Here is a 13,803-nt window from a genome sequence, read left to right on the forward strand (position 1 = left end):
GGAGTTAAGGAAAAGAACAAGACAAACATCCTTATCTCACAGAGTTTACATTCCAGTGTGGGAAAAAGACAACCCATATAAAACTACGTTTGATGGTAAGAAGAGCCATGTGGAGAAATGAAGCGGAATAAGGAGAAAAGGGAGCAACTGGGGACAAAGGATATTATTTTACATAACATGGCCAACAAATGCTTCACTGAAAGGCTGAACTACTTAGGCAAAATGTCCTTCAGAAACCAAGCCAGGCAGAGGGGCGAGCAAGTATAAAGGCCCTGAGATGGGAACCTACTTGGTCAAATTACTTAATTTCTTTAGGTCTCAGTTTCCCCTATGTGTAAAATGGGTATAATATCCCCTACACCATATAGTAAGTAAAGCTAGTATATTATATTACATCAAGTATCTGACATATGGCATGTACTCAATAAATGAGAGTATTACAGTTTTCTGGGGGCCTATCAGGCCAGGAAAACCCTCAGTACACTGTCTGGCCCACAGTAAACACGCAGAAAAAGAATTATTGCCTAATCCTCATAATAATTAACATATACAGCAGAAGGGATTATACCTGTTTCAGGTCTGGGAAACCTGAGGATCAGAAATATGCTCTTATCTTCTGCTGACCCCTAAAATTTCTATAATGATGAACATACTCCAAAAAGAGAGAACTTAACATACACTGCCAGGATAAGGAAACTATTTGCATTATCAACAAATCAGCAGTATAGTGCTGTGGTGCTAAGAATAAGAACATGAACTCTATAGACAGACTGCCTGGGTTCATATCAAGGCTCCACCCCTTTTCTAGGTATGTGCCTTTGGGCAATTGTACAGTTTCACTCTGAACCTGTTTCCTCACCTTAAACAGGACATTGTAACAGTACTTAACTGTGAAGGAGGTAAGTTTTGGGGAGGATTAAATGGATTAATTTTTTAAATCACTTCTATTTCAGTGCCTAGCATACAGTCATATCTAGTGTTAATAGTAATAGCATAGAAATCAAAAAGGAAATTACCATCAAAACATTTCTACTTTCCATGAAGAATTTTAGAAACTGTGAAGATACTGGAGGTGTAAAAGAAGAAGTAAGGGGAGGCTGGAAAAAATGAAATACAAAACAAAACACAACACAAAGTGGCATCATAATGTTACCTGGCAAGATTCTTCCTATTAGATTATTGTCCTTTAGTAGAAACACTATTAATGACACTATGCAATCAATACTTTCGATAACACTGACCCATAGTTTATTTTATAACAAGTTTAATTCCTTAAAATTAATTGATTTAACTTTATTGAGGATTAAAACAAGTATAATATAACAAACTCTATCCATCTTTGCCCCCTCTTCTAGGTGATACTTAATGCTTACATGAAACACATCACATGTAATTTCAGAATGAGAATGATTTATCCTCTTATGAACTTTTGGTAGAAATAAGCCTTTCTTCTACCTAACTTCCAAAAGTGTTCTGGCTACTTTGAGGACTTCAACTTCCTCCTTAGTCTCATCAATTTAGGATTGTCTCCTTTTATTCTTTCCCGCAGTAAATTATCACTATGAAATCTACAAATCATCCCACTGGGAGGCAGTGCATTACCATGTCCTTATAATTAAGAACTGGATTCAAAAGTAGGCCCTGCCACTTACTAGCTGGGTGAACTTGGGCAAGTCTCTTACTCTTTCTAAACCTCAGTAAAGGCCAATACCCACCAGCTACCTCATCACAGAGTTGTTGGCAAGAAGAAAAAACAGTCAGTGTTGGGGAACCTAGTACAACCTGCCATGTAGATACTATAAAATGATGACCTACAGATACAATCTTAATTTTTAACATTAATACAAAAACAACTAGAGGAAACAAGACTACTTCTCTTCCAACATACAACTCTTTAATATAAATATTAACAATACAGGGTTACATTTCTAGAAAAATCTAAGGTTTTAATTCAATTGCCATTTGAGAATCTGTATGATATATACTATACAATGAGGCAAGGATTCACAATCAGATAAAAACGTAATTCCTAGTTTGAAAAAGTTTAATCTAGTTTAAGAAATAAACTTGGATATTCACAATATTATACATTTAGACACTATTTACACACATACACACACACACACAAATAATTACCTGTTAGGTTTGCTATTTTTCTGTAGCAATCTGGGTAACTGTTTCAGTCTAACTTCCAAGCTTTAAGAACTAATTCCTTACTAAAGCATCTTTTCTAATATAATCTCATATTGTCTGAATAATCCCTCTGAAATATTTCAAGTATATTTAGAACACCCAAATATGAATACAACTGTGGAATATTCCTCAATGAACAGCAACACTTCATGCACTGATATTTAATCAAAACTCGAAAAGTACACACTCAGAGCAGGAAAAATCCATTTGTCATTGACAAATTTGCTTTTCAAAAACATACCTTCATGCTTCTGTTTCCCTTCCAACCGTGGCTACCACCACCACTTCCTCAGTTTCCTTGCCAGGAATAAGTCTGAGGAGTGCCTTTTGGCCTGAATAAGTGGTGGAAACAGGGAGCAACATAAAGGAAAAATATTGTGGATTTGCTAATATTTCCTACATTTTCTCTACTTCTTTAGTTTAGAAGGGAAATTCTCAAGAGTTTATGTTCTTAACTATCTTTAATACTATTTCTTTAAACCACAAAAAGGCCTATTTTAGTAAGAGAACATTATATTAAACGTGTTCTTTGTAATAGCATTCTAGTCACCATAAAATTCACAAATTAGGTACAAAAGCAGTAGACACACTGATGTGGAAAAATTCTCGTTTTTGAAAAAGAGAAAAAGAAATTCAAGAAAAGAGGATACCATACATCCCAATACTGAAATGGAAATATGTACTTCAAATATTCCAAACCCAACCATCATATATCATATATGGAGAATGAATTTAATGAGCATCATATATTTTTAAAGACATTTCAAGCTAACATTCCAACAAAGAATCCATAGTCAAACAGTAAAACACAGGCATGTATAAATTTAAATTCCTATTTAAAAGTGGGCATTTAGAACTTGAAATAGAGACACACAAGAGCCCCATATAACAGACTGTTGACTGCCTCTTTTGCTTCTACATAGTAACATAGCATCATTTAGAAGGTTTGAACTTTGGATTAACAATAGCTGGTATAAGGGATGATCATAGGCTCTTTTAACTTGCTTTATTAACAACTACCAAAGACTGAAGCATTCCAAGACTACATTAACAGTCTGAAATTTCTTCTAAAGCTTTTCAGAGTAGTCTGAAACTGTATTGATGACTATTGGTTTTAGCCTAATATTCTTTAATCACAATCCCAACACACCATGTTTTCTAAGAGGGCTATTTTTAACCTTTTTGGGGTGATAAAGCCCAACTGACAATGTTACTTGAGGGCACAGACTATGTAAATCTACTCTACCACTGTATAATCCCAATTTTGTAGGCTCTTTTAAGTACCAGCTGATATAATGAATTAACCCTTCTGAGGACCTTAAGAAACACACATGTACACATTTTGTACATAATTTTATAGGGTTCTCACACCACCATCCTATCCATGTGCCTCACACTGAAAACAAATAGATTTTTTAAAAAGAACTGTATTAATTTCATATAATAAATCAAATCCACAAAAATTACCTTTTGTCTACCAGCCACTATAGGCCCACAAATTCCTTCATCTAGTCAGAAAAGCACTCATCGGCCCCTCCAATTTCATGATGGCTTTAATTAACTAAATAAAAGACTTAAGAAACTGAATAGACCTACTCAACCTCTCAGTTGTTTATAAGAAAATAACACCAACAAAACTTCCAGAAATGAACTAACTAGAGGGGAAACCACAGAAATTACTGAAGGAAATATAAAACAGCTAAGTATAAAAATAAAACTCAAAATCTTAAAAATCAGCTCTCTTACCACTAAAAGTCAGCTCCTTACCCCCACTTAAAAGGGGAGGGGGCTTACTTTCAATATAGGAAACCTGCAATTACCTGCAATTATGCTGAAATCATTTCTCCAAATGTTTGACTTCACTTGCAGTAATCTTTTTTGGGGGGTGGGAAGTACCATAAACATAAACAAGGCCAGGAATACAAAGCAACTACAGAAGTCATAAAAATAAGAACATTAATTTTATGAAATGACACATCAATTTCAACGAAACTTTAACTTTCAAATCATGTTACACAAATCAGCTCAACTTCAAATGTCTCTATACTAGACCTTTTTCTTTTTTTTTCAACCACTTCTTCCTAGTCACAAAGTTATTTCTTTCAGCTTTCTTCTCAGAAGACACTTTTCACATAAGAATCCCCATGAAATATCATACAATTCACCTTTTCTCCTAAAATATATATATAAAAGAAGTTTGAATAATATGTAAAAACACAGATGTAAACAGTAAAAGTTGTTGTATCTTGGAGTTTTCCCTTTTATTTAGCTGGACCTCAGAAGCTGCTTTTCAGCATTAAGACATATAATCACTCAAGTCTAATAGTCACTTGATAAAAGTCAACTGGGAAATCTACTAGGTTTTAAAAAAACACAGTATCTTGTCTTTTGCTATCAACTCCACATACCAATTAGAATTCCTCCAAAAGAGTAAAAATAAACCCTCAGAATATGACAGTTTATGTAATTTAAACCTCTCTCATGCCCAAAGAAATTGTAGGGGTTTCAAACCCCTTCCCACCACTTGCAAATTAATTGGGTGAGTTACTCAGTCTCTCTATGCTTTGATTTCCTCTTCTGAAAATGGGGCTAGGTATTAATTAGGGGCATCCATTCATTCTAGTTTCTTTGGGACAGTCCTAATCTATACTCTTATCCTTGCATGCCGCTCAGTTAGTGGCTCTTTCACTCTCAAAAGTATCCTTTCTAGTTTGAACAATGAATCATATCACCATCCTACCTCATAGAGTTATGAAGATTAAATGAGTTAATACAAGTAAAGCATTTGTAACAGTGTCTGGCACATAGTAAGGGTTCAGTTGGTGTTAGCTATTAGTAATGTTAATCACTGTTGAAGACTTTTTAACAAAAGGTTTTGAATTGTATAGTGAACAACGCTCCTATAATATTCCTTTACAAATAAAATTATGCATTAACTTCCCACATTCAATTCTTTAAAACAAACAGCACTAACTGCTTGAAATCAACACTAACCAATTTATCCCTCAGAGATGGCAATATTATCAACTGCATTCACATGTTATCATACATAAGTTTTAGAAGAGGCTCTATTAAGGTAACTTTCAGAAAAGTAACTGTGAAAAGTAAAACTTTACTTAGCACCAAATCAAGTCCCTTAATATTCTAGCAGCTTTCTCAACCAGGGTTCCTCACATTACCCATAGAACTCAGAAAATGATTTGAATAATAATTTCCCAAATTCATGGTACATAACTAGTAGGTGCACAGAAATTAATACATTACATACAATGGATGCCCTGGGATACAATTCTGTTGTAGAACGCCAGGGTCTTGGAATTCTTGGGAGTACAAAGGGGAAAATACATATAAAAACACTCAATATTTAAGAGTCTCGGTAGAAGACTTGCATCACCTGGAATTATTTCCTACAGAATGAAGCTTACAGAAGGGAATGATTAACGTAAAATATATAAATTTGAATCATGGCTATGAAAGCACTAATATATCCACTTTTACCTTGTCTCCACTAATTTAACTTAGGCCAGATATCCAATATGTAGCATTGCTTCGGATAAGAAAAATTCTAGTTATATTTTAGAAAAGTAGAAAGTAAAAAGAGGAAAAGCAAAGAAAGCTGAGACCAAGATTCTGATCACTCAACACTAATGAACCTAATAATCCAGGGTACCAAATTAACTGATAAAAATAAACAAGAAAATTTACTGAAGTGAAAAGATGAACTAGAATAGAAAGTAGAAGCAAACAAAGAGATATTAACACTTGAAAGGTAGTACTTTGAAGGTACCACTGAATAACAAAAAAATCGGACCAGTCAGAACAATGAATTTTAAGTCACCTAAATTTTTATTTCAAATCTAACCACTCAATAAACAAGCTGAATGATTGGGGAACTATTATCAGATACACTTAGACTCCATTCTGTATAGAACATAAATGACAAAAAGGGGGAAAAAAATCAGCCAAACCATTCCATCATAGTATGACCCCCCGAGAAAAGAAGAATACAATTCAACATATTATCTCACAAGCTTTTGTATAATGAGCATACTCAATGAAAACCAAGGCTCAGACTTACTTAAAGTATGGAGTATTAGTATACAACACAATTTAGACCTTTTATAAGGCAGCCAAATCATCTAACCCTGTTCAAAAATCTCCATTTACCTGGCACTGCGCATGAAAAATAATCATCATTTGGTAACATGAAAATGGTATATACCTTCTGGTGATACATAACCCAGATCATAAATCAGTTAAGGAAAACTACTAAGCTTAACAAAAAAGCACAAAGTTTTTTAGGCCAAATTAATCTGGGTGTGGATTCAGGCTGTCAATTATTACCATGTGACTAGTCATTTACCTTCTGAGAGCCTCAATATCCCCCATCTGTAAAATGATAATAACCACCCATCACGCAAGGTAGCTGAGAAGATTAAACAATACATGTTAAGACACACAGTACAGTTACTGGCATTCAATGAGAATTCAAACGGCAACTAAATTAACAGTTCTTAGAATATCTCAGGATTCAACAAGTTATAGGTCAAATCCTGTAACAAATGTTATCCATGAAAAAGTGTAAATAGGACTTACTTTTCCCCTTTAACAACACTCAAAAGAACTTAAACTGTTTTTAAAAAGGTATTTTACCTTCTGTGCTGTACATTAGATTATCCACAGCTTATAGAAATCTCCCTAGTTTGACTCATCAAGCCTAGCCATGTATTTTCCAATTAAAATAATAAAAAAGAATAGACCACTGACATTACTCACCCTCCCTTCCTTTGGGGGGAGGAGTTTAAAAAACAATCTATTGATTAACCACATGTAAAAACATCTTGTTTTCTTCTGGTTAGTACCAAAGATAGAGCTGTAAAAATCATACATTAAAAACACAGTTCAGATAGCAGATTACCACAGTTGCTAAAGAGGTGTCATTTTCCAAATTCGCATATTCAAAAAGTAAGACTCCACCAAGCAACACCACTTACACTGAAGAAATACAAAATTTGGTTAAATTAAATGCAAAGCAGGCAACTCAGGAGACTGAAAAAAATCAAACTGACAATTTCATTTTCACACCTATCTTTGCCAAACAGAACATGCAATACCACTGCTCAATGATAGTTGGAGATAGAGAATGATTATACAGGGACAGTACTGAACTACAAATTACAAGTCCTAAACATTTATCAAATGCAAAAATTACAAGATCTCTTAAAATAGCCTGTACCTTTAGAGTTTCTTCTTTACTCTCCAATAATTAATCACATTCAGTACACACTGACACCCACAGCTAAATGGGACTATACCTTTCCTTTGCTATGCTCAACTCCCTTAACAAGTATATAATAGTGCTCCACTGTAAACTGTCACGTAGAAGTCTGAATAACCTACTAATAATGATTGCAAAGTGCTAATACAAGACCAGTTTGTTTTTAGACATGTGAAACACAAAAAGTCACATTAAAGAGATATGAACCTCGTGCCGCAGAGATGTAATACACAGATCATTGTATCCATTTAAATCTAAGGTTAAAGCTCAAAAGTTAACTCGCAGCATCAAAAACTAAGTCTTCTATTATAAAGAACCCAAAGCAAAAAGACTATGTTATTTGCTGTTTCCTCCCTTCCCACACATGACTGTGGGTGGCATCAGTTAAACATGCAAAATATTAGGCATTACTAATAGTCCAAGGAATATTTTCAGAAAAAAACCCTATATTCCCAAAGGATAATTTGAGACTAAGGCCTGTCCCCAACCCCAGCCCACCCATTTTAATTCATAGGTCCTCAGGCAACCACTTAAGTTAGTAAGGTTGAAAAAGAAAATGAAAAGGGAATGTAGAATTTAAATTTCATTAAACTCTTGCGTGTTTTGAGCTTTAAGGAAATCCTAAGTGAATTTCAAAGTTACCAAACTCCTAATTTGTTGGTTTAGTAGTTTAGCTGTTGCCTCACCAAAATAAAATAAATCTGAAGCCACAATCCTCCTCTACTTGATTATTTGCATACGAGTAAGAATTCAAAATATGTATCTTCTTTTATATCCTTCTAAAGCTAAAATGTTGAACATGAAATACACAAATATTAATATGAATAGTTATGAAATGTCCATTCCCAACTAGAGTGGAATTTTCCCTTAATGACTAGGGAACATAATTTCACCAAACATATAAATTAAATATCCATTATTTTGAATTCCCTTTAGGGCTCTGACATACATTCAAAAACACATTTCATAGGAGAAAAAAACCTGACACTGAACAAACTTGCAGAAAATAAGGTACTTACCTTCAAAGACTTTAGGAGTAATTCACAAAAACGCTAAGGAGACAGTTTTAATTACAATACACTTTTATTTTACTGTTGATGGTGAACGGTCAGAAAGTTCTTAACAGAGAACATTAATAATACGTTTTACAAACTAAGTTTTAACTACAGCACCAGATCATTAAGGTGGGGGGAAGGGAGGGGTTAATTGATTTTATATGTAAACGTTATTTTTCATACCAATTTAAAAAAAAGAACCCACCTCAGCCCTACTGCCAATCTCTGATACCTTTAGAATGCTATAGTTTCACAGTGGGAAAGAATGGCTAATAATTACATTTCTTTGCCAATTCTCTTCTCTATCCATTCATTAAACACCAAATACTGAAACTGAATTCAACTCCTACCTCCAATCTCCCTACCAGGAATGCTCCCTAGGGCACCCGAATCCCTTCCACTGTCACTTATTCCAACTGCCAAAGCCCCTCCTATTAATAGTAAATCCCTTTCATACTGACTCGCTGTAACTCCAAATGAAATAGACACCAGGCAGAATTCACAAAATCTGAAAATGGAGTTTTCCCTTTTTCAAAGGATTAAAAAAGAAACTAAAAGTAGAGCACATTAACAACCAACCAACTTGTAAGTATTTATGTCGCTTATTCTATACTACTTTAACTTAAAATATTTAAGTTTGTATTATCAGACATTTTAATTATACACAAGGCCAAGTTTCCCATGCAAATAATTGATATGTACATATAAACTTAAATCATTACACCAAAGTTGCAAGACAACTTGAATTTTCTTCAATTTTTTTTAATTATGGAAATTTTCAAGTACACACAAAAAGTAGAGAATAGTACAATGAGCTCTCCTGTACTCATCATGCAGCTACAATCATCAACTCCAGGCTACTTTTCTTTCACCTCTACCTCCCACACTCCCCCAATTATTATCTTCAGAAAAGAGGATACTGTGCTCTCTGAAAAAATCCAAAGACAGTAAGAACTTATTCACTATGTAAGAATTTGTTCACCATGTAAGAACTTGTTCATTATACTTTAGAAGATTGGAGACTGTTGAGAATTAGGCTTGGGGTTGATTAATGATTGTGCATTGAATCCCCTATACAGAATTTTATTGTTGTTAACAACCATTTGATCAATAAATATAAGATACGCCCTCTCAAAAAAAAATTATTTAAAAGTATGTCAGAAACAAAAAGAAGAAACAATAATTTTATTATCTGGGCATAGAATCATTTAGACATCTTAACAGAAAGAAAACCCATTCCTGTTCACTCTTTTTAAAGTATCATCCATGAACAATTTGCAGAGAAAGATCTCTAAGTATTTTTCTTTTTGAATAAATCCATCAATTTAAACAAAAAAAAATCTAAAGACAACAAAAGTAACAAATAGGTAGAAGTCAAGAATCTAACAATGAAACCGTAAAGCCACCCTACCACAACTGACAGGTGGTAATTTAAGTATTCAGCTAAAAACAAAGAAATAGCCATCTTTAAGAATTTTAATGAAGTCCATAAGATCCAAAGGACGTATTTAAAATGGTCTCTAAAAAGATAAATAGGAATATGTGGCGAAAATGTGATAAACATCTGTAATTAGCTTGCATTCACATAGCACCTTGGCTCAAAACGAAAAAACTTGACTATTTAACCTAATGTGTCATAAATTACAATTCAAGCATTTTAAAAACCGCTGAACACTTACACCTTAACTGGTCCTTCCAAGATCCCTAATTATAGATTGATATCAACGTAAAAAAGAAAACGAGGCATTTTAACGTAAGTGGTTTAAAATGTTCAAAATTAACCTCATCGTTCTTTGGAAACGTGAATTGTGTATCATTAAACAGAAATGTATCCACTTTTCAAGGCCGGTTCTGTTGTTTTTTTTTTTTAATAAGTTCACATATACCCTTAAACGTAACGCGCTAGGCTACAGACAGAATTAGGAGACCGCCTCCTGCTTTTGCTCCTAACCAATACGCAGCGAGAGAAGGTTGGCAGGAAAGTGCTGCGAGGACAGTAACAAACACCAGCAGCTCCCGAGCAGGCCCTGCTAGAGCCAGGAATGACGCACTTCGGTAACCCGACTCTTTCTCCCCTCCACCCCCGCCCCCAGCAGCGGTGCTGACACCGCCAACAGCCCGGAGTAGGAAAAAAGACAACAGAAAAAAGGCAGAGGTTGGACCGCACCAGGTTTCATCAAGAAACCTCGATTATTCCTCTTTCGACACTAACCACTAGGACTAAACAGGAAAAGAAGCTTCGTGCTGAAGCAAGTCCCATCATGGTGGTTTAAGAGTCACTAAATTAAGCCGATAATGAGTCCAATCCACAGAGACAAATACAGGGTGTGGCTGCTGTGAAATACGGCGGTCCGTGGGAGAAAGGGGTATGGAATTTACACTCCAGTGTGAGGGGAAGACCGGGCTTTACCAGGAGGGGAGGTGGGGAGGCCCGCGCATTTTAAGGAACCATTTCAAAGCAACACTAGCTTTCCGCTTAAACCTAATCCTACAGAACAAAAGTTTCGAATAGCCATATCATGTAAACTGTAAATAACCATTTAATCAAACATCATGACCCTCAATTTAAAAACTACATCCAAGAAAAAGGAGAAGGGAGGGGTGGTAGGCAACAACATAAAAAACATTTCTAGGCCACGGAGGAGAAAGTCTCACAAACCGGATGAAACTACTAATGCAATATTAAAAATTAAAGCTGAACACTGCAGCACGAAAAATCACACGATAAAACCCATTACAGTTCAAGATTAAAAATAAAACGACATATACACGAAGGGGGAGCGGAAACTAAATGTCGAAAGTACAGCGGTTTATAAAAAAAAAAAAACTAAAGGCAAAACAAGACATTCTCGCGACAAAAAAAAAAAAGGCAGAAATCAACAGTACGTTTACGAATGTAGGCCAGAAGAAAATGGGAACGGGGCTCAAAGTTTTGCGGAACTACTTGATGCTGTTTCCCACACCTTCTCTCTCCCATGGCCCATCCGACCCTTTTCGTCCTAAAATCGCCGTCCACCGATCACCCGGTACGTATAAGAAGAAAAAAGAAAGTCAGCCCCAAGCAAGAATAAAAGTGTGGAGGGAAAAAGCAGAAGCTGCCTACCTGGGGCAAGGATCAGCTCAGTTCGTGCCTTGAGAAAGACAGTGCGGGTGGGGGTGGGAACGAAAAGCAGCACTAAAACTAAAACAAAAGTGGCGCCAAAACCCCCCAACAAACAGCCTTCCACTCCCGCCCTTCCCCCCCTCCTCCCCTGCCCGGCAGGCAGGGCCCCCTTCGGAAGGGCAAGGTCTGCACGCGGGGGCCAACACCGCGAGACCCCAACCTATTAATAAAATTACTGCCCGAAGAAAACTGACCGAAGTCGGGCCTCGGAAGGGATGGAGAGATCGATGCCAATCGCTTTCCCAAGCAGTTCCCCCACCACGCGCTGGAGATGATGGGGCGGGGGAGAAGCAGAGGGGCCCGTCACATGAATGTTGTTCCCTCTCTAGGAAGGGAGGAAGAGAGGGAGGGAGGGGAGGGAGGGAGGGGAGGAAAGGAAAGAGGGGAAGGGAGAAGGGAGGGGGCACGAGGGAGGGGTGTGATCAGAGTAGATTTTCCCTCGCCTCCCTCGGTCCGAGGCCCAAATATACACATCTGAGCTTCGGTTCTCCCCTCCCCCCTAGGTTCCCAGCACCACCATTTTGCTCTCTTCCTTTCCCTCACCACCATACCGCGCTCTCCCCCACCCCAACCACAGCCTCCCCGGCTTTCCTCCCCCGACTACGGCTCGCACCCCACCCCACCTTCAGTTTTGACTCTCCTGGGCTTATGAGCCTGCCGGAGAAAAGGCACCTAAATCTAATGCTACACTGAGAAGCGGAGCCTCCATCTTGCGCTGCTCCGCGTTCTCCATTTTGGGCCACCCATGGGGGTGGGGGGGGGTCCTCCGTAGAGGCCCCGAGGGAGAGTTGAGCAGGGAAGGAAGAGAAAATCGTCAGCGAGGGTAGTCGAAGAGTCCTGCGGTAGGAAGCCACTCTAGGAGGAGGAGGTAGGGAGGAAAGGGGGCTCGAAGTTCGTTGGTACTGTGGAGATAGCGACTTGCGGGGAAAAGGGAGAAAGGAGGGTTGGGGGTTATGCGGGGACGAGGAGGCTTTTCCCCGCCTTGACTTAGCCACCCACTCCACGGCTGGTCCCGTTGGGGGCAAAGGGAGAAGAGGGGAAATTAAATGGCAACAGAGTGCCCATTCTCTTTTGCCTCCCAACTCCTCTCTCTCGCCCTATTTCAATCATACACACCTCACGGTGGGCCCCGCGCCCTCCGGGTGCCCCTCCAAACTTCTAGAAGCTTCGCCTCCGCCATTTTATAACTTACCTCCCCCCTCAGCGTACACAGAGGCAGCAACGAGACTGTTCGCCTCCCCCACTCCTCCTTCCTTCTTTCTCAGGCCGGGGGCTTCTTCACCCCTGGGCTGGTACAAGATATTTTCCCCTTCCTCTTCTTTACACCCTCCAATTCTACTCAGGGACGGAAGCTCCCGCGGTTCTAGAGCGGTGGGGGGTTTTGAAAGTGGCGGTCGGATCCGGCGGGGTTTTTTTTTCTTTTTTTTTTTTTTTTTTTTTGGTGGCGCTTCGGGATTGTTTGGGGTGTTCGCTCTTCGGCGACTTGGAGGCGAATGGAACGCGCAGGCGCCATCTGTCGGCCACAAACCCGCGCCCGGCTCCTGTTGTGAGGGAGCGGCATCTAGCGACAGAGAGCGGACACTGCAACGCCTGGCGCCAAGCCCTCCCACCCAGCGTCCTCCTCCCAGTCACCAACCAATCGTGGCCGACTGCCTCCCGGGTTCAGCGTCTCCAACACCGCCTACAAACGGGGCGCCAGCAGGGGCGCGCCGCCGAGTGGGGTAAACAAGGTGCCGTGCCCGCGCCTGACTTACTCATTCGTTTGGCAGGGCTTATGCCGCAGACGCGACCGGGCCGCCTTTCCTCTTTCTTCCCTGGGGTGGGGGGCGTCTAGGGGAGGGCGGTAGGAATGTCCTGCGGAGCTCCGGGCCGTGGGAAGTCGGAAACCGGTCTCGCTTGCGACTTGTCTCTAGGGCCCCTCCGCTCCCCCGCGCAGCCCGAGGTGGCAGCCCAGTCGGGCATCACCCTTCGGCGTCCCGTCTGACACCCCAGCGAGGGGCCACCGGACCTAGTTCCGCGACCCTCGCGTCACCGCGGTCCCTACTCCTTCCGATTGAAAGAACTCAACTCGCGTAACTCTGGCACCTGATCCTGATTCAGGGCTTTTCATCTTT

General features: G+C 39.1%; 1 protein-coding gene across 6 annotated transcripts in view; it reads right to left on the reverse strand.

The window, feature by feature from the left end:
• Positions 1 to 13,179, reverse strand: part of STAG2 (STAG2 cohesin complex component) — a 141,860-nt gene extending 128,681 nt beyond the window's left edge. For 2 of the 6 annotated variants that reach the window (XM_057495927.1, XM_036880834.2), the window contains exon 1: positions 11,884 to 12,020. The gene's annotated coding sequence lies outside the window, so the exon portion shown is untranslated. Of the gene's footprint in view, positions 1 to 11,629; positions 11,724 to 11,883; positions 12,021 to 12,312; positions 12,429 to 12,805; positions 12,827 to 12,881 lie in introns of those variants that run through there. The other 4 variants (XM_036880838.2, XM_036880836.2, XM_036880835.2 and 1 more) reach the window with 4 other exon arrangements.
• Positions 13,180 to 13,803: the final 624 nt, after the last annotated feature.

This window comes from Manis pentadactyla, chromosome X (assembly GCF_030020395.1).
Source record: "Manis pentadactyla isolate mManPen7 chromosome X, mManPen7.hap1, whole genome shotgun sequence".
NCBI classification, from domain to species: Eukaryota; Metazoa; Chordata; class Mammalia; order Pholidota; family Manidae; genus Manis; species Manis pentadactyla.